The sequence below is a fragment of the Gorilla gorilla genome, chromosome 6, assembly GCF_029281585.2.
Source record: "Gorilla gorilla gorilla isolate KB3781 chromosome 6, NHGRI_mGorGor1-v2.1_pri, whole genome shotgun sequence".
In the NCBI taxonomy this organism is placed as follows: Eukaryota; Metazoa; Chordata; class Mammalia; order Primates; family Hominidae; genus Gorilla; species Gorilla gorilla.
The window spans coordinates 10593178-10613760 of record NC_073230.2 but is presented as its reverse complement, the minus strand read 5'-3'; the positions used below and the strand labels follow the sequence as shown (position 1 = coordinate 10613760).

General features: G+C 44.9%; 1 long non-coding RNA gene across 1 annotated transcript in view; it reads left to right on the top strand.

Moving 5' to 3' along the window:
* Nucleotides 1–20583, top strand: part of LOC129523625 (uncharacterized) — a 42627-nt gene continuing 22044 nt past the window's right edge. Inside the window, exon 1 of the long non-coding RNA XR_008667163.2 lies at nucleotides 1–116. This is a non-coding gene — a long non-coding RNA (uncharacterized lncRNA). The remainder of the gene's footprint in view (nucleotides 117–20583) is intronic.

Genomic DNA, 20583 nt, shown 5'->3' with positions numbered 1-20583 from the left:
TCTCTTCCTCCTCCTCTGGCCATGTAAGACGTGTCTGCTTCGCCGTTGCCTTCCACCATGATTGTGAGTTTCATGAGGCCTTCCTTAGCCATGCTTCCTGTATAGTCTGTGAAACGGTGAGTCAGTTAAACCTATTTTATTTATAAATTACCTGGTCTCAGGTAGTTCTTTACAGCAATGCGAGAACAGACTAATACACTAGGAAACATAGCAAGACCGCTACAAGTCTACAAAATAACAACAAAAAATAAGCTGGGCATGGTGGTGCATGCCTGTAGTTCCAGCTACTCAGGAGGTTGAGGCAGGAGGATTGCTTGAGCCCAGGAGGTTAAGGCTGCAGTGAGCTATGATTGAGCCACTGCACTCCAGCCTATGTGACAGTGAGACCCTGTCTCAAAACAAATAACAAAAAGGCTGGGTGCGGTGGCTCATGCCTGGAATCCCAGCATTTTGGGAGGCCAAGGTGGGTGGATCACCTGAGATCAGGAGTTCAAGACCAGCCTGGCCGACATAGTGAAACCCTGTCTCTACTAATAATACAAAAATCAGCTCGGCATGGTGGCAGGGAACTGTAATACCAGCCACTTGGGAGGCTGAGGAAGGAAAATCACTTGAAGCCGGGTGGCAGAGGTTGCAGTGAGCCAAGGTTTTGCCACTGCACTCCAGCCTGGGCAACAAAGTGAGACTCCATTTCAAAAAAAAAAAAAAAGCTGGGCATGGTGGCTCACACCTGTAATCTCAGCACTTTGGGAGGCCGAGGTGGGCAGATTACCTGAGGTCAGGAGTTCGAGACCAGCCTGGCCAACACAGTGAAACCACGTTTCTATTAAAAATACAAAAATTAGCTGGATGTGGTGGCGGGCACCTGTAATCCCAGGTACTCGGGAGGCTGAGGTAGAAGAATTGCTTGAACCCGGGAGGTGGAGGTTGCAGTGAGCCGAGATCACGCCACTGCACTCCAGCCTGGTCGACAAGAGCAAAACTCCATCTCAAAAAAAAAAAAAAAAAAAAAAGCATCCTGAATTTAGTGAAGGGGAAGCTTGAAGGCACCTGTGCTGTATTCTCACCAATGTAGGCCAACCTCATCAGACAACTCCCTTCCTCTGTGTCTCCATTTCTGTCTCCCTGTCTTTTTTTTGCTCCCTAAAATCTGTTTTGAGCATCAAGTATTGGGCAGCCTACACATGACATTAAGGAAAACCTGGCAATAATTGTAGGTGACATAAAATTTATTGAGATCCTTGGTTTTAACTTTACTACTCAGAATGTGAATCTATTTCTTCAAAACTAGGGTGGAATCCTGAATAGAGGCACATGTGAGAGATAAAGCTTGAGACTGGGTGCAGTGGCTCACGCCTGTAATCCCAGCACTTTGGGAGGCCAAGGTGGGAGGATCACTTAAGCCCAGGAGTTTGAGACCAGCCTGGGCAAGATGGCCAAACCCAGTCTCTACAAAAAAAAAAAAAAAAAAAAAGCAAAAATTAGCCAGGTGTGGTCACGTGCACCTGTAGTCTCAGCTACTTCGGAGGCTGAGGCAGGAGAATTGTTTGAGCCCAGGAGGCAGAGGTTGTAGCGAGCCGAGATCGTGCCACTGCATTCCAGCCTGGGCGACAGAGCAGGACCCTGTCTCCAAAAAAAAAAAAAAAAAAAAAGTCTGCCCCTATGAGTTGAGCAACCTCATGAAGATATCCTTTCTTAGCTTGTTTTCCCAGCTCTAAAATACAATACAAACTATCCCACGGGGTGTATTAGGGCCCAGTGAAATTTCTGTGCTAGGGCTATAATTGTCTTTCTTCTTTTAGCCGTTCTTATTTTTGACTTTGGAGGTATTAAATATTCAGCCCATGCCAGAGTGAGGATCTCCTTTTCACCTTCTGTCTGAATTGTGCCTTGAATCTGTTTCGCAATGGGTGTGAACTGGGTGAGACACTTTTTTTTAGAACCGCAGCCCTGGCAACTCCACGCCGCCTGACCTCGAGCCGGTTTCCGTAGCCTGAATCCTTCCTCTCTCATTTGCAAACAACTTTCTTAGTAAATGATGACAAAGCAGAATGCAATCCCTTCTATAAGAGATATGACTCAGAACAAATTGTAGCCGCGTTTTCCTCATTTTTCTCCTGCGTGGTGCGTGCTTCATCATCTTAAAGATCTCTTTGTTTGATAGTCAAGTGCATTAGTGTAGACAAGTGTGATATTTCTTCTCTTGTAATAATTATTTCCTCTTATAATTTCGGAGTTGTATCATAGCTTCTAACGTCGTCCCCCAGCCCTTGAGCATAAAGATTTCCCCTGGACTCCTCTAGCAATGTTACATGCAAAACAAATGACATCAGCAGAATAGAACAGACTTGTAGAAAGATCTAGGAAGAAAGCAAATAGGAAGATCAGCTACAGACCGAGACGGGTGGATCACGAGGTCAGGAGATGGGGACCATCTTGGCCAACATGGCAAAACCTCATCTCTCTCAAATACAAAAATCAGCTGGGTGTGGTCACACCTGTAGTCCCAGCTACTCAGGAGGCTGAGGCAGGAGAATCGCTGGAACCCGGGAGGTGAAGGTTGTGGTGAGCTGAGATAGCGCCACTGCACTGCAGTCTGGGGACAGAGCAAGACTCCGTCTCAAAGCAGCTAAGCAGGAAGAACATTGCTTTGCAAGAAAAATACCTACATATTCATTTAACAACAGCTCCAAACAAAGGCAATGGGTTCGTCAAGGGTTCGGGCAGCTTGTATCATCTTTAATTATAATAATTTTTAATGATGGTTACCTGATTATTACATTTACAATGTTTGTTTATCAAAAGGTCTGAGGGGCGACCAGGGAATTCTTTCAGCAGTACTCTGTACACTAATGAAGTTGCAAAGCTCTCAAATGCAGAGAGCACATAAAAGCCAAGGCAATAAAAGAGCTTAAACTCCCCGAGCCTGAAGTGCTTGCCTACTCCATCACCGGCCATCAATAGGTACTTTGCTCTGAGGACATCAGGTGGTGTTAGCAACCTGTCGATTAGATGGAGGTGAGCCCAGAGGCCAGAAAGTCACTGATGGGCCAGGGCTAGAGTCACAGGTGATGGGGAGACCCAGGCTACTCAAAGTGTAGTCCCCAGACCAGCTGCCTGGCATCACTGGGAGCTTGTGAGAGGTGCAGAATAAGGCCACCCAGACCTGTAGTATCAACTGCTAAGGGTGCCGGGTGCGGTGGCTCACATTTGTAATCCCAGCACTTTGGGAGGCCAGGGTGGGCAGATCACTTGAGGTCAGGAGTTCGAGACCAGCCTGGCCAACATGGTGAAACCCCATCTCTACTAAAAAATACAAAAAGTAGCCAGGTGTGGTGGCACACACTTGTAGTTCTAGCTACTTAGGAGGCTGAAACAGGAGAATCACTTGAACCTGGGAGGCAGAGTTTGCAGTGAGCCAAGATGGCACTACTGCACTCCAGCCTTGGTGCCAGAGTAAGATTCCATCTCAAAAAAAAAAATGCTGAGGAACAAGATGCACAGGTGACCCGTGTGCTCGTTAATGTTTGAGAAGCAGAGGTTTAGGAAACAGCTTTTGAAGAAATCAAACCAAGAGAGGGGTAGGAATTGTCAGGCAAGAGGTGGCCCTGGAATGTGAGGCTGTGAGCAGCATGACCTTGTCTTATGTCATTGCACCTGCAATTAAACCTTTTGTCCAAACAAGATCTTACTCTGAGGTTCCAAGTAGATGTGAATTTGGGAGAAGATAGCATTTAACCCAGTGCAGAGGAGAAGATTAGCAAGAACCGTAGGGCATCAGGACTCCTGAGTTCTGCTCCTGGCTGGGGCTACTCCAGGGGGTTCCGTTTCTGTGTGCATTTGAAAAAAAAAAATTGTCATTGAAATTTTTTTTTTTTTTTTTTTTTTTTTTTTTTGAGATGGAGTCTTGCTCTGTCACCCAGGCTGGAGTGCGGTGGCACGATCTCGGCTTACTGCAATCTCTGTCTCCCAGGTTCAAGCAGTTCTCCTGCCTCAGCCTCCAGAGTAGCTGAAATTACAGGTGTATTCCATGTCTGGCTAATTTTTATATATTTAGTAGAGACAGTGTTTCACCATGTTGGTCAGGCTGGTCTCGAACTCCTGACCTTGTGATCTGCCTGCCTCGGCCTCCCAACGTGATGGGATTACAGGTGTGAGCCACCGTGCCTGGCTGGTCATTGAAATCTTACATGCTAAAGTGGCAGAGAACACATTGAGGACAGATGAAAAGGCAGCTGATGAGAGGGGACTGAGATTCCGCTCTCCTTGAGCATGCGGACTTCTCTGACCTGGTACCCGGGAGAGGCCCCAAGCCTCTCCACTCCCATCTCCTTGTATTTAAAACCGAGCTAATAACTTGGAACTCCCTCACAGGAATAGTGGGAGGAACTGGTGTTTAAAATAAAATGATTCTCAACCGTGTTGCAAATGCAGGTTGCCTCAGGAATATTAACTAGGAGGGAAACCATCAAGGTTCCCTCAGATTCTAAATCTGGCAAGAGAAAGAGAGGGGTGGGGGGGAGAGAATGAGCTATTTTTAATTCCTGGCCAAGAAATGATTTTTTTTAAATCCACAGTAATATTATGAGCTCAGCCTGTTTGAACAATGAATTCTGTTTCCTTAATTGTCTTGTCCACAGTAGCCACCATAGAAAGAACAAGAATCATGGTGATTGCTAATGTAAATCTGCCTGGTTTCTCGGTGGCAGAGGAGGGTGGGCTGCTTTCAGAGCTCTGGGAGAGCCCCGAGGGAGGGGGGACAGTGGCCCCTCCTGGGGTCAAGCCATATGATTTGTAATTAATATTTAACGCTGGTTTTAAAAACAAGTGACATGCCCCTTAATCAGCACACATTATCTAAGGTCAGGAACAGAAGAAATGCATTTATTGATTGATTTGCTCCCCCCACCCCATGCCTCTATGTATATGTTAATCAATATTGCCTACAATGTCCAGATTTTTTTTCAAAGGTCTCCTAGATGAAGCTGCAAACACAGCCAGCTCTCTGCTTTCCCTCTGTGCCACAGCCGAGGAAAGCGTGTTGGCAGGAAATTCACTTGTTTAAGGAGCTGGCTTCAGCCCCCTTCTGCCACCAGGCCCACTCCAGAACACATTCACTATTCACGGAAGAAGAGGACCATAGAAATTCAGTAGGTCATTTCACATGGGTTATTTTATTTTATTATTATTTTTAGAAATGTTCAAAACACAGAAAAGTGCAGAGAATAACAGAACACGTTCCCAGGTTCTCACCACCCCAAATTGACAAATGCCAACATTTTCTGTCTTTGGGTTTTTGTTTTTGTTTTTGAGATAGGGTCTTGCTCTGTCACTCAGGCTGGAGTGCAGCGATGCGATCACAGCTCACTGCAACATGAGTCTCCTGGGCTCCAGCAATCCTCCCAAGTAGCTGGGACCACAGGTGCATGCCACCATGCCTGGCTAAGTTTTGTTTGTGGTGGTGGTGGTGGTGGGTTTTTTTGGTTTGTTTTTTGTTGTTGTTGTTTGTTTTTGTTTTTTTGTTTGTGTTTTTGTAGAGATCGGGTCTTCTTTGTTGCTTAGGCTGGTCTTAAACTCCAGGGCTCAAGTGATCCTCCTGCCTCAGCCTCCCAAAGTGCTGGGATTACAGGCAGGAGCCACCACACCCAGCATTTCATGTTTTTATATTTATAAAAATATAAAGTGGGCCAGACACGGTGGCTCACATCTGTAATCCCAACACTTTGGGAGGCCAAGGCAGGTGGGTCAGGAGGTCAAGAGATCAAGACTATCCTGGCTAACATGGTGAAACCCCATCTCTACTAAAAATAAAAAATTAGCTGGGCGTGGTGGCACATGCCTGTAGTTCCAGCTACTCGGGAGACTGAGGCAGGAGAACTGCTTGAACCCAGGAGGTGGAGGTTGCTGTGAGCCGAGATTGTATCACTGCACTGTAGCCTGGCAACAGAGCAAGACTCCATCTCAAAATAAAATAAATAGAAAATAAAAAATATATGTATTGAACAAAACATCACAGATCAAGTGAAGTCCCTTTCAGCCCCACCTGCAAGGTCAGCCTCTCTCCCCTCTCTCTCTCTCTCTCTCTCAAATCGGGGATGTGCCTCTACCCTCTTATAGGTGTACCCATGAACAATCTATAATATTATAATAAAGTTTGGGCTGCTTTGAGGTTCCTAGAGCTTGTTCTGTGTCACTTGACATTGAATTTTTTTATAGTTACCTGTGTTAACAATGTACATCTAGTCTGTCCATTTCAATTGCCTGTAGAAGTCTATCTTATGGATGCACCACGTCTGGTCCACCTTCCCCCACTGGTGGACATGGTGTTGTCTCCCACTGTTTCCCATTTACAAACCATGAGTCTGCCATGCATGTCTCCTGGTCTACATGTTCCCTTGGAATTTCTGGGTCATGGGGGCGCACAGGTTCAACTTCACTGGGTACTGCCCAGTTGCTCCAAGGCAGGATCAATCTGCATTCGCACCAGCAGGGCCTGCGCACTCCCTCTGCTCCACATACTCTCCAACATTTACCCTGGCCCAGCTTTGCTTCCTGATTGGAAACCATCTGATGGGTGCTGGAGAGGAATGGGCCCACACGGCTTTTTTTCACATCACCATTTGTTGGCTTTCTCTGCTGGGGCTGCTTAAATTCAGCAAAGGGAAAAAAAAAAAAAAAAAAAAGAACAGACACTGGACGTGAGAAATCTGAAACTGGAGCATCTGTGTTGTTCCAAAGGGTGGATCTCCAGAGAGCTCCCCACCAAGACCGCAGCGCCCACCACCCATCTGTCGTGTCAGTCAAGCAGACTGACACCAAGTAAGTACTTTGAAAATGAGCTATGGATCTGGGAGGACCTGGGTCCTCGTGTTGGTTCAAGACTTTCTTTAGACAATTCACTTCACTCTGGTAACCTCAGTTTCCTCAACAGTCACAGAAGGACAATGATCTCAATCATATAAGAGTAAAGACAAACTATCTACACAGGGCCCGGCCTGTCACTTGGTATAGAGTGCTGAGAAAGACTATTATTTTTGAGACGGGCCCTTCCTCTGTTGCCCAGGCTATAGTGCAGTGGCACAATCATGACTTACTGCAGCCTCAACCTCCTAGGCTCAGGTGATCCTCCCACCTCAGCCTCCTGAGGCTGGGACCACAGGCATGCGATCCTTGGTTAAGTTTTTTATTTTTTGTAGCGATGGGATTTCACTACATTGCCCAGGCTGGACTCGAGCTCCTGAACTCAAGTGATCCTCCTGTGTCGGCCTCTCAAAGTGCCGCAGTTACAGGCAGGAGCCACCATACCTAGTTCTGTTATTAATAATAATAAATAACACAGTGAAATGACTAAGAGTCTGGGTTCTGGAATCGGACTGTTTGGGTTACTTTCCTGGCTTTGGCCTCTTGCTTGTTGTGTGTGTATCTTGGTTGTGTCATCTGCCAAATGGGGATGCAATGAATACCAACTTTTGTGAAGATCAAGTGCAATTGTGCATATAAAGGTCTTAGAACAGGGCGTTATCCAGGGCTGGGTGCAGTGGCTCAGGCCTGTAAATCCCAGCACTTCGGGAGACCGAGGCAGGTGGATCACTTGAAGTGAGGAGTTCGAGACCAGCCTGGGCGACATGGTGAAACCCTGTCTCTACTAAAAATGCAAAAATTGTCCAGGTGTGGTGGCGGGCGCCTGTAATCCCAGCGACTCAGGAGACTGAGGCAGGAGAATTTCCTGAGTCCAGGAGGCAGAAGTTGCAGTGAGCGGAGATCGTGCCACCGTACTCCAGCCTGGGTGACAGAGTGAGACTCCCTCTCAAAAAAAAAAAAAAAAAAAAGGCATGATCCATAGTAAGTGCTCAATAATTGCTGTATTCCTAACAGAGCAGATTATGGACGGCAGAGCTGTACTTTGTGATTGAACAGAATCTGATCAGGAACCTTGGCCTGAAAGCTTGGCAGACTGAACGTTTCAGTGTGATGCAGCTCATGTGAAGTCATCCAGACCTCAAGAGCTCCTTTCTCCTGACCTTTGACGTTGGCTGGTGCCTGGTGTGCATCGTGGGGAGTTCCCCAAGGACCCAGATGCCTGCCACTGTGCCATCAGGGAGGTCTGGCCTCCAAAGGCCTGGGCAGATCCTGGGAGAGAGGAAAAAAAAAAAAAGACATGAAACGAGTGAGGGGAGTGCCTCATGCGAAAGCTGCCCCATGCATGGGCACAGGAAGAAAGCAAACTGGACTGGCTCTGTAGTAGAAATGCCGGCAGGAAGCAACATCAGTTCTCTCCTGTTCTGAGATTTCCCCTGCCAGCATTCTGAGTGATGATAAATCACTCATTTTCTGACATGGTTTATTTTTCAAAGCATTTTTATAAGAAGCATCTAGCCATCACATTTCAAACATAATTCAAATGGGGGGGAAAATCCTGCAATGTTTATTATTAATTAAACAGGATTACAGGACCAACTTGGTAGAAACGGGCAGAGGAAATGCAGGCATCGTCCCAAATTCCTTACCCCCAGCCTGCCAGACCTTCCTGTGAGGGGTTTCCAGATGAGACTCGTTTTGCCATAAATCCAAATATCTATTCGTGCTTATCTGCATTTTGATGCTGGAATTAGATGCTGCATGTGTGCAGATGTCGTAATATTTATTGATAGTTAAAATTTCATGTGCCCTGGATTGATGTTTGTGCATCAGGACAAATGACTAGTGTCTTGCCGGTAGTTTGAACAGGTGTAGGGTAAAGATTATTTAACCCCAAGTTCTGTTTTCTGTCTTTAGATTGTGTAGGAAACAAATCAAATCTCCGGGGACCATCCAGGTGGGAAATGGAAATAAATGATAAACATACGAATACATCAATTCTGTTTCCTATTGGTTGGGAGTGGGCTTTCTTATGATCTTGTTACTATTCCAGATTTATGAATTCTAAAAAATTTAGAGACTATTTGAAATATTTAAATGCATTTTAAAGCCTGTGCATGGGAAATGGAGCTATAACCTCCCAAGATCCAAAGTGTCTCACAAGCCCGTGCTCTGCTCTGGGAGGGCTCTGCCGTTCGGGACCCAGGCTCCATCAGAGCAGCAGGAGCTGCACAACTACAGCTGGATCGGGGGATGGACCTACCCCACCCTGGGCTGTCACTGGGGGGCCCAGTGTTATCCCAGAGGAACTGCTACCTGGACCGCTGTCCTTGAGTATGTCTGCAAGCATGCCACAGAAATCACTAGGTGGCGGATGCTAGCCCTGTTCCATTAAAAGCAAGTGCCCACCCCGTCTCTACTAAAAATAAAAAATAAAAAATTAGCCAGGCATGGTGTTGGATGCCTGTGGTCCCAGCTATTCAGGAGGCTGAGGCAGAAGAATGGCGTGAACCCGGGAGGCGGAGCTTGCAGTAAGCCGAGATAGCGCCACTGCACTCCGGCCTGGGTGACAGAGCGAGACTCCATCTCAAAAAAAAGCAGGTGCCCAGCACGGTGTCTTGCTCATAGCTCACAAATGGATCCATCTTTCCTTGCTCTTCCGGAAGTGGCATACAAAGAGTAGGAGCCCGTCCACCTTGGGGGTCGGAGAGGGTGTGATCGGGAGTGTGTGGCCTGTAGAGAATTTTAAAACAACACCAACTCAAAATCAATCTGCTTTTCATTCTCACCACATGTGATTCTACACAATGCCACGGATAACATATGCCTCCCCCTCAATCTCTTTGTTGGTCTAATTTCTAGACAATTGCCACAGTTACTGTTGAGTTTTAATAATATCACTACGGATTAGCACATTGAATGACTTGTCCTCTAAAATAGTCTTCGATGCGGAGGTTAATTTGGAGACGTCCCTGTTGTGTAGTCGACCCCAACACTCAGGGACCCAGCAGCACGTGTTCATGTGAAGAGGAAGTCTGCCAAGATTCTGAATCACTAGGGCTCAGTTGGTGTGGAGTTCAGGTCCCCATCCCCTGTGGCATTGCATATTACATATCAACTGTGTTTAGTAGATTCAAAATAAACAATAGCACAGTCATTATGAAGACAAAGAGAATTTGAATTACTTTAATTCTGCCTTTCTTTGTGACCACTTGGAGTTTTTATTTTACAATTAAAACAGCAAAACAAAAGAACTGAGAAGTGTCATGTTTTGTTCCAAATGTTAGTGTATACGAGAGAGATTTTACTGCATTCAAACAGTATCTGTTGCATCATGGTGATAGAAAATTATTTTGTCTATAGAGGAGAGGCATATTAGAAACCATGGGCTTCAGGTGTCTGTTTTGCCTGGCATACCACTGTCTCCCAGCATGAAGTTCAGTTCTATAAGCATTTACCAGGTCAGGACCCTGAGAGCACAGCAGGGACTGCAACAGACATTTCCAAACCATGCATTCCACAGTTAATTATTTGAATATAAATGTCATAAATGCTGTAAGAATGATCTAGGAAGTTGCTATATTGTCTAATTCTGTATAACAAATTGCTAGAAAACTTAATAGCTTAAAAAAATACACGTTTATTATGTCAGTTTCTTTGGGCCAGGAATTTGCAAGTGATTTAGCTGAGTGGTTCTGGCTCGGGGACTCTCATGAGGATACAATCAAGATGCTGGCCAGGGCTGCATCATCCAAAGGCTCAACTGAGACTAGAGGATCCACTTCCAAACTCACTCGCATGGCTGTTGGTAGGAGGCCACAGCTCCTTACCATGGGGGCTTCCCCAGAGGGCTGTTTGAGTGTTCTCACAACATGGCAGCCGGCTTTTCCCAGAGCCGGTGATCCAAGAGAGAACACAAAGAGGAATTCACACAATGCCTTTTATGATTTAGCTTCAGAAGTCACACCTTGTCACTTCTATTTATTAGAAGTATTCTATTTATTAGAAGTTACTAAGTCCACCCCCATTTAATGGGAGGCGAATTGGGCTCCATTTTGGAGAGGAATGTCAACAAGTTCATGTAATAATTTTAAATTTATTGCCTATATGTAGATTTGAGACAAGGTCTGGCTCTGTCACCCAGGCTGGAGTGTATGGTGCAATATTGGCTCACTGTAACCTCCACCTCCTGGACTCAAGTCGTTGTCCCACATCAGCCTCCCAAGTAGCTGGGACTACAGGCATGTTCCACCACACCTGGCTAATTTCTGTATATTTTGTAGAGATGAGGTTTTGCCATGTTGTCTAGGCTGGTCTCAAACTCCTGGGCTCAAATGATCTGCCCACCTCAGCCTCCCAAAGTGCTGAGATTACAGGCATGAGCCACCAAGCCTGGCCAACACTGAATTTTTTTTTTTTTTTTTTTTTAAAGAGATGGGGTCTTGCTCTGTCACCTAGGCTAGAATGCAGTGGCGCAATCACAACTCAAAGCAGCCTCCAACTCTCAGGCTCAAGGGATCCTCCTGCCTCAGCCTCCTGAGTAGCTGGGACCACAGGCCTGTGTCACCACACCCAGCGAATTTGTTTTGTTTGTTTGTTTGTTTTTTGTAGGGACAGGGCTCTCACTATGTTGCCCAGGCTGATGAACTCCTGGTTTCAAGCAATCCTCTCACCTAAGTTTCCTAGGGGATTCTAGCTCTGAAGTGTGAAGGGGAGCTAGGCAGGTAAAGCAGGAGGAAAGAACATTTGGGCAGGGGAAACCGTATGCTTCGAGGTCATGGAGTGGACAGGAGCAGAGCTGCTGCTGTGTGGACAGCAGAGAGGAAAGTGGCCACTGGCGTAAGACAGGCAGGGCTGGGATCACGTCATGGTGAGGAGTTGGAGTTTTATCCTAATGGTGAGAGGAGAGCATGCAGTAGGGGCTTGCCAGGATCTAATTTGCATTTTTCTGGACATTTATGGCAATCCTATGGAGAACAAATCAGAGGGAGGCAGGAATAGATGGGAAAGGAACTCGTTGGAACATGGTTACCCTAGTCCACACTGCAGGGATGATGGCCTGGACTAGGGAGTGGCAGGGGGACTAGAAATAGCCACCTGGGCTGGGCGCGGTGGTTCATATAATCCCAGCACTTTGGGAGGCTGAGACGGGTGGATCACTTGAGGTCAGGAGTTCAAGACCAGCCTGGCCAACATGGTGAGACCCTGTCTCTACTAAAAATACAGAAATTAGCAGGGCGTGGTGGTGTGCTCCAGTAATCTCAGCTACTTGGGAGGCTGAGGCATGAGAATTGCTTGAGCCTGAGAGGCAGAGGTTGCAGTGAGCCGGGATCACACCACTGCACTCCAGCCTGGGCAACAGAGTGAGACCCTGTCTCAAAAAAATAAAAATGAAGATAAAATATAAAAATTGTGATAAGAGGCACCTGGACCCCAGTCGTATTCACTGATTGGCTGTGTGGGGATGAGGGAGGGAGGGGTCAGAGGTGATGCTCAGGTTTCTGGCTTATGCAGCTGCCCAAGGAGGTGGCAAGTGGAGCCATCTACTCTGACAGGAAAACACTGGAGGAGGGGGAGCAGGTCACAAGAGCAAGATCCTAAACAGCTTCAACACACTCAGCTTGACAGCCCTACCAGATATCCAGATAGCCATAGCACGTACAGAGCTGGATACAGCAGGCTCGAGTTCAAGTTTGGAGATATCCATGTGGCCATGGGTTTAGCTTCTGGGGAGAGACTAAAGGTAGTTGATTAGATAAAAGAGGAGATAAGATGGAAGATGGCATTTGCATCCCCTATTAAGTGAAAGACTTTTCTACTTTTGTGATTTGATGAGATAGATCAAAAATGACCAGTTTAGTGCCCGGGTGCAGTGGCTCACGCCTGTAATCCCAGCACTTTGGGAGGCTGAGGTGGGTGGATCACAAGGTCAGGAGATCGAGAACATCTTGGCCAACATGGTGAAACCCCATCTGTACTAAAAATACAAAAATTAGCTGGGCTTGGTGGTACACACCTGTAGTACCCGCTACTCTGGAAACTGAGACAGGAGAATCGCTTGAACCCAGGAGGCGGAGGTTGCAGCAAATTGAGATGGCTCCACTGCACTCCAGCCTGGGCAACAAGAGCGAAACTGTCAAAAAAAAAAAAAAAAAAAAAAAAAGTTACCACTTTTGCGTAAGCTACTCAGGGTTGGGTTGAGTGTCTGTCACTGGCATCCAAAAAGTTCTGACAAATACACAAGGCAACCCGTGGAGAGTTTGCTCCCTCTGAGAACGATAAAGCAGCTCTTTCTCCCCCTTGGAAAGTAGATGAGAAAGTAATTTGTATGCAAATGGAGTTGGATGTGACCTCCTGCTTATCAACAGCAACTTGTCCCTTTTTCAGAAAACAGAAACTTACATTCCACTTTGTACAAACGGTACAGTTCAGAATGGCAGCTGGAGGCAAATCTTTCTCTTTCTCCCCCCAATTGCTAAGCAAGACCTCCCTTGCTGTGTAAATGCTTCCCTACCCTTTGACACAATTGCTTCAGGTCTTTTCTCCTGGGTGAAACGTTCCGCAGAAGGGGCCAGGCAGGGAACTCTAATCAGAAAGCAGATCACCCACCCACATGAGATCAAAATTCAGAGTGTACCCGTCCCTCCTGGCTGGCATTCTAGAAAAAGCAACTGAAGGAAGTAGAATGTGGGCGGTCTGACATGTCCACATCAAGTGCCTGGTCAGCATGTTGGTCCTGGGAGAGCAGGACCCTGGGGGTCCTTTCTTAGAAGAACACAAATTATCAAAGACCTGATGTGTTGGGATAGAAAGAAGGATGCCGGCTAAGATGACATTGAGTGTAAGCTTGAAGGCTATAACAAACTTCCCAGTAACAATAATGTGTTTATGCCGTATTTATCACCTACGAAGTGTTTTCACATACAATGCTCACCAACCTCTTCTTAGAGCAATGCCCCATCCTCATGGGATCTAACTTCTGAAAGAGCCTCCAGGTCTAGAAATCCTTGTTCCTTCAGACCCATCTTTGTCATTTTTAGAGCTTAAGAAATTCTGAGAGAAGGTGGCAATGTCTCTTGTATTGTCAAACGCTGCATAACAAATCACTCCAACACACAGTGGCTTAGAACAACAGTCGTTTATTACCTTGTGGTTCCCGGGGTCAGGAATTCAGGAGCAGTTTAACTGGGTGGTTCTGGCTCGATTTGTATCATGGGTTTGCAGTCAGATGTTGCCTGGGGCTACGGCCAGAAGACTTGAGGATTCTCTTCCAGAGTGACTCAGTCACAGAGGCTTCACTCGGTGGAACTTCCCATGGAGCTCCTTGAGTGATGTCACAACATGGCGGCTGGTTTCTCTCAGAGTGAATGATGAGGTAGAGAGAGTTACAGACGGAAACCACAAGGCCTCCTATCACCTAGTCTCAGAAACCATACGCCATCATTTCTGCCATATTCTGTTCACTAGAAGCAATTCAGTGAGTCTAGTTCACACTCAGAAGGAAGAGAATTAGGCTCCATTTTGGAAGGAAGCAGTATCAAATTACTAGTGGAGATATATATAGATATGTTTTTTTTGGAGACGCCCAGGCTGGAGTGCAGTGGCACAATATCGGCTCACTACAACTTCCGCCTCCCGGGTTCAAGGGATTCTCCTGCCTCAGCCACCCGAGTAGCTGGGATTACAGGCATGCGCTGCCACGCCCAGATAATTTTTTGTGTTTTAGTAGAGACAGGGTTTCACTGTGTTGTCCAGGCTGGTCTCGAACTCCTGAGCTCAGGCAGTCCACCCACGGCCTCCCAAAGTGCTAGGATTACAGGCGTTAGCCACAGCGGCCGGCCTAGTGGATATATTTTAAAACCAAATCTCCTGAAGCCAAAAAGCTGAGAGAATGGGCATCAAGTCAGTGCAATAATTCATTGAGTAGGGACTAGGGAATCCACTTTCATAACATAAATTTTCACTTTGCAGCGAGCATTTTTTATTTTTTAGGGTCCTGGCAGGAAACAGATGGCGTGTTCAGATAGTGAATTAGTATATACAAAAAAAGCAATTGACAAAATCCAACACCCATTCATGACAAAAACCATCCACAAACTAGGAATAAGAGGGAACTTCCTCAACTTGATGAAGTGCACCACAGAAAACCCACAGCTAACGTTATACTTAATGGTGAAAGACTGAATGCTTTTCCCAAAGCTTGGAAATGAAGCAAAGACATTCATTCTCACCACTTCCATTCGGGAATTTACTGAAGATTCGAGCCAGTAAAATAAAGCTAAAAATATATATATAAAATAAAGACATCCAGATTGGAAAGAAAGAAGTTAAAACTTTTTTATTCACAGATGGCATCATCCTATATGAAGAAAATCTTAAGGAATCCACCAAAAAAAAAAAAAAATCCTCCTACAACTAGTAAATTTAGCAACTTTGCAGGATACAAGATCAATATATAGAAATTAATGGAATTTTCTATACTACTCATGAACAATTTGAGAATGAATTTTTTAAAGTTCATTCACAATAGCATCAAAAATAAACAGTTTGGAATGAATTTAACAAGAAAAATGAAAAATTGGTACACTGAGCATTATAAAGGATTGCTTAGAGAAATGAGAGAAAATATAAATGGAGAGATATTCCATGTTAATGGATTGGAAGATTAAATATTATTAAGATGTCAATCCATAGATCAAATTGATCTATAGATGCAATGTAATCCCTGTTAAAGTCCCAGCAGGATTTTTTGAAGAAAGTGACAAGCTGGTTCTAAAATGAATGCAGAAATGCAAAAGACATACAATTGCTGAAACAATTTGGGGAAAGAAAAACAAAGCTGGAGGACTTATCCTACCCAATTTCAAAGCGTACTCTAAAGCTACAGTAATCAAGACAGTGTGGCACTGGAGTAAGGATAGGCATATACTGATAATGGTACAGAAGTGAAAGCCAAGAAATAAGCGCTTATGTATATGGCCAACGGATTTTTGACAATGATGTCAAAACAATTGATAAGGATGTCAAGACAATTCAATGGGGTGGGATAGTCTTTTCAAACATGGCATTGTAACAGTTGGATATCATATACCACACACACACACACACACACACACAAAACAATGTTAGGCCCTTAACTCACACCAAAAATAAAAATTATCTCAAAATGTATCACAGACCTAAATGTAAGAGCTACAATTAAAAAATTTCTAGGAGAAACCAACAAGAGAAAATCTTCATGGCTTTGGGTTAAGCAAAGAGTTCTTAGACATTACACCAAAAGTATGAGCCAATTATAAATTGGATGTCATTTTAATTTCAAATTAAAACCTTTAAAAGACACCATGAAGAAAATGAAAGAACAAGCTACAGACTGGGAGAAAATATGTACCAGTCATGTATCTGATGATGAACTTGTACCCAGAATATATAAAGAACTCTTGCAACTGATAATAAGACAAACAACCCAAATAAAAAATAAGCAAAAGACTTGAACAAATATTTCACTAAAGTTTCTCCTAGAAGTTTTATAACTGTAGCTCTTACATTTAGGTCTGTGATTCACTTTGAGATAATTTTTATTTTTGGTGTGAGTTAAGGGCCTAACTTTTTCGTGTGTGTATATGATATCCAATCTATACAAATGACTAAAAAGCACCAGCCTGCCCAACATGGCAAAACCCCCATCTCTACAAAAAAATACAAAAATTAGCCAGGCAGGTGGGTGGGCACCTGTAATCCCAGCTACTCAGGAGGCTGAGGCAGGAGAATCACTTGAACCTGGGAGGCGGAAGTTGCAGTGTGCCGAGATCACACCATTGTACTCCAGCCTGGGGATAGAGCAAAATTCCGTCCCAGAAAACAAACAAACAAACAAACAAACAAACAAACACTCACCATTATTAGTCATTAGGGAAATGCAAATTAAAGCCACAGTGAGATATTACTATGTACCTAGTAAATGGCTATAATTTTTGAAAATCAGATGATAACTAAATATAGGTGAGGATGTGGAGGAATCAGAACTCTTGTCCGTTGCTGGTGAAAATGTAAAATGGTACCATAGGTTTGGAAAACAGTTTGGCAGTTTCTTAAAACTATTTTCCAAACCTATTGTACCATTTTGCATTTTCACCAGCAATGGACAAGAGTTGAAACATAAACTTACCATATGTCTGGCAATTCCACTCCTAGGAAGCTGAGAGAATTCAAAACACATGTCCACACAAAGACTTGTAAACAAATGTTCATAACAGTTTTACTCGTAATAGCCCCAAACTGCAAACAACCCAAATGTCCATCAGCTGCTGAATGGATAAACAAAGTGTGGTCCATCCATACAATGGAATATAATGCAGCAATGAAAAGGAATGAAATACTGACACATGTTCCAGTAGGGACAAACCTCAAAAATATTACGTTGAGTGAAAGAAGCCAGAGACTATATAGAGTAATGTATGGTATATGATTCCATGTTTATGAAATGTCCAGAAAAGGCAAATTCTGCACATCGCTAGGAGGTACTGCAAGCAGGCTGAAGTGAATTTTGGGGGTTAATAGAAGTGTTCTGAAACTGGATTGTGGTGATGGTTGCAGCACGTTATAAAATTACTAAAAATTGTTGAATTGTAAACTCGTAACGGATGGACTTTAAGGTGTGCAAATTATACCTTAAAGAAAATAATAGTGTATTAGTCTTTTCTCATGCTGCTAATAAAGACATACCTGAGACTGGGTAATTTATTTTAAAAAAAAAAAAGATTTAATGGACTCCCAATTCCACATGGCTGGGGAGGCCTCACAATCATGGCGGAGGATAAAGGAAGAGCAAAGTGATGTCTTACATGGCGGCAGGCAAGAGAGCTTGTGCAGGGGAACTCCCATTTATAAAACCATCAGATCTTGTGAGACTTGTTCACTACCATGAGAACAGTACAGGGGAAACCACCCCCATGATTCAATTATTTCCTCCTAGCCGTGCCCTTCATACAAAGGAATTATTGCAATTCAAGGTGAGATTTGGGTGGGGACACAGCCAAACCATATCAAACAGCCGTATGTTAGCCATAGAAATCACTCTTGGGGCAGAGAGGAGGGAGGAGACAGGTGGAGAGTAGATCTGGAGGGGAAAGCAAAGAATGTCCAGTTTAAGGATTCCTGTCTGGCCTGCATTCTTTCCCCCTTTTTGGTAACAGTACTGCAATTGTCCTTGGGGGAACTGCCCCTCCAACTCTCTCATGGCATATGATTCATCACCTCCTGCCTTCAGAAATGGATGACCAGGGCCTGGCCAACCACTGTCAATCTGAAGGATTTTAGGAGAGTTTAGGGAGTTACTGCTCTAGGTTTCTAAGCTGACAACGCTTATGATATGGTTTGGCTCTGTGTCCCCACCCAAATCTCATCTTCAGTTGTAGTTCCATAATCCCCATATGTCAAGGACAGGACCAAGTGGAGGTAAAGGAATCATGGGGGCAGTTTCCCTCGTGCTGTTCTCGTGATAATGAGTGAGTCTCATGAGATCTGATGGCTTTATAAGTGTCTGGCATTTCCCCTGCTTGCACTCATTCTCTCTCCTGCCATCCTGTGAAGAGGTGCCTTCCACCATAATCATAAGTTGCCTGAGGACTTCCCAGCCACGTGGAACTGTGAGTCTATTAAACCTTCTTTCTTTATAAATTACCCAGTCTCAGGTACTTCTTCATAGCTGCATGAGAATGGACTAATACAGCATAGGACTGATACTGATAGGGAATATCTTTGCCACTACGAGAAAAAAGCCTGTTGGGAGATATAAATAGTCATCACACAGAAAAGGAGAACTGAAAGATGAAGAAAAGACAGGAAGAAACTGAAGTCCACCTGCCCATGGACATGTTCAATGAGCCAATACCTCTTTGTGATTGCATTAGGGAATGTTAGGTTTCCATCACTTGCAACCACAAGTCCTAACTCAGTGGCATGATCTCAGCTCACTGCAACCTCCGCTTCCCAGGCTCAAGTGATTCTTGTGCCTTAGCCTCCCAAGTGGCTGGGATTACAGGAATGCACCACCATGCCCGGCTAATTTTTGTATTTTTTTTTTTTTTTTAGTAGGGGTGGGGTTTCACCACATGGGCCAGGCTGGTCTCGAACTCCTGGCCTTATGTGATTCACTCGCCTCGGCCTCCCAAAGTGCCGGGATTACAGGCATTAGCCACTGCACCTGGCCCTCTCTCACTGTTTCTAATTAATCTGAGCGCACTTCTCCTCCCTCCTCCCTCTACCTTCCCCTCACTTCCTCTGCTATTTTCCCTTCTCTCCTTCCTTACCACCCTACCATTAGCCTTCTAAGAACGATGGGGTGAAGAAAAGGAAACCAGCCACTTACCACCCGCTACTTTCCAGCTGCGTGAACTTGTTGGACAAGTGACTTCATTCTCTGAGTCTCTGCTACCTCATCTGTAAGTTGAGGACAATATTATTGACACGTTTACCAGAAAAATTAAATGAAGCAGTCAATGCTAAGTGCCTGGCACATAGTAGGTGTGATGGTTAGTAACTTGATTGGATCAAAGGAGTCAAAGTATTGTTCCTGGGTGTGTCTGTGAGGGTATTGCCAAAAAAGATTAACATTTGAGTCAGTGAACTGGGAAAGGCGGACCCACCCTCAATCTGGGTGGACACCGTCTAATCAGCTGCCAGCATGGCCAGAATAAAAGCAGGCAGAAGAATGGGAAAAGACTAGACTGCCTGAGTCTTCTGGCCTCTATCTTTCTCCTGTGCTGGATGCTTCCTGCCCTTGACCATCAGACCCCAAGGTCTTCAGCTTTAGGACTCTTGGACCTTCGACCACAGATTGAAGGCTGTACTGTCGGCTTCCCTATTTTTGAGGTTTGGATATTCAGACTGGCTTCCTTGCTCTTCGGCTTGCAGATGGCCTATTATGGGACCTCACCTTGTGATCTTATGAGTCACCCCTTCATCAACTCCCCTTTATATATACATCTATCCTATTAGTTCTGTCCCTCTCGAGAACCCTGTCTAATACAGTAGGTCATCAATAAATGCAACAATTATTACTAATCATTATTATCTTGTCATTAGCTAGCCTGATGGGCAGCGTTTGGTACTAGAATGGTTGTAAAGCTCTGCAATCAACCCTTTTGTGTCACGTAATGGTGAAGAAGTCAGAGTTGACTTTTAGGCACCACGCCACCCCTGGGATGGACAATATCACTGGTCTATATCTCCCTAAATGTGGGAGGAGTCGGAAAGCAGCTCACAAGAGTGGAGGGTGAGAAGACTTGGAACTGTCAGCAGTCATGAAGATTCCTTCCAACGGGGACTTAACCCAACGCTTCCAAGCTCTAAGGTGTAAACAGCTCTACTGAGAACCTTGCTGACATGCAGATTCTGATCCAGGTGATCTGGATGACCCAGGAGCCCTGGAGCAGGACCTAAGATTCTGTTTTCCTGGCCAGCTCCCAGGTAATACTTGCACTGCTGCTCCACAGAACACAAGTGGAATGACACAGATTGCAAAACAGTGGTGCTCACATTGGATGGCTTACTGGAATCCCCTGAGGCACTTTAAAAAATACGCATGCCTAGGTTCCATCCCCAGAGGTTGTCCTTTAATTGATTGTGGGTTTGGCTTGGACATCAGCATTTGTCAAAGTTCTTCAGGGACTCTAAGGGACAGATAGTGAGGGTCGAGAATCACTGTCCTAAATAAGCCTGGGT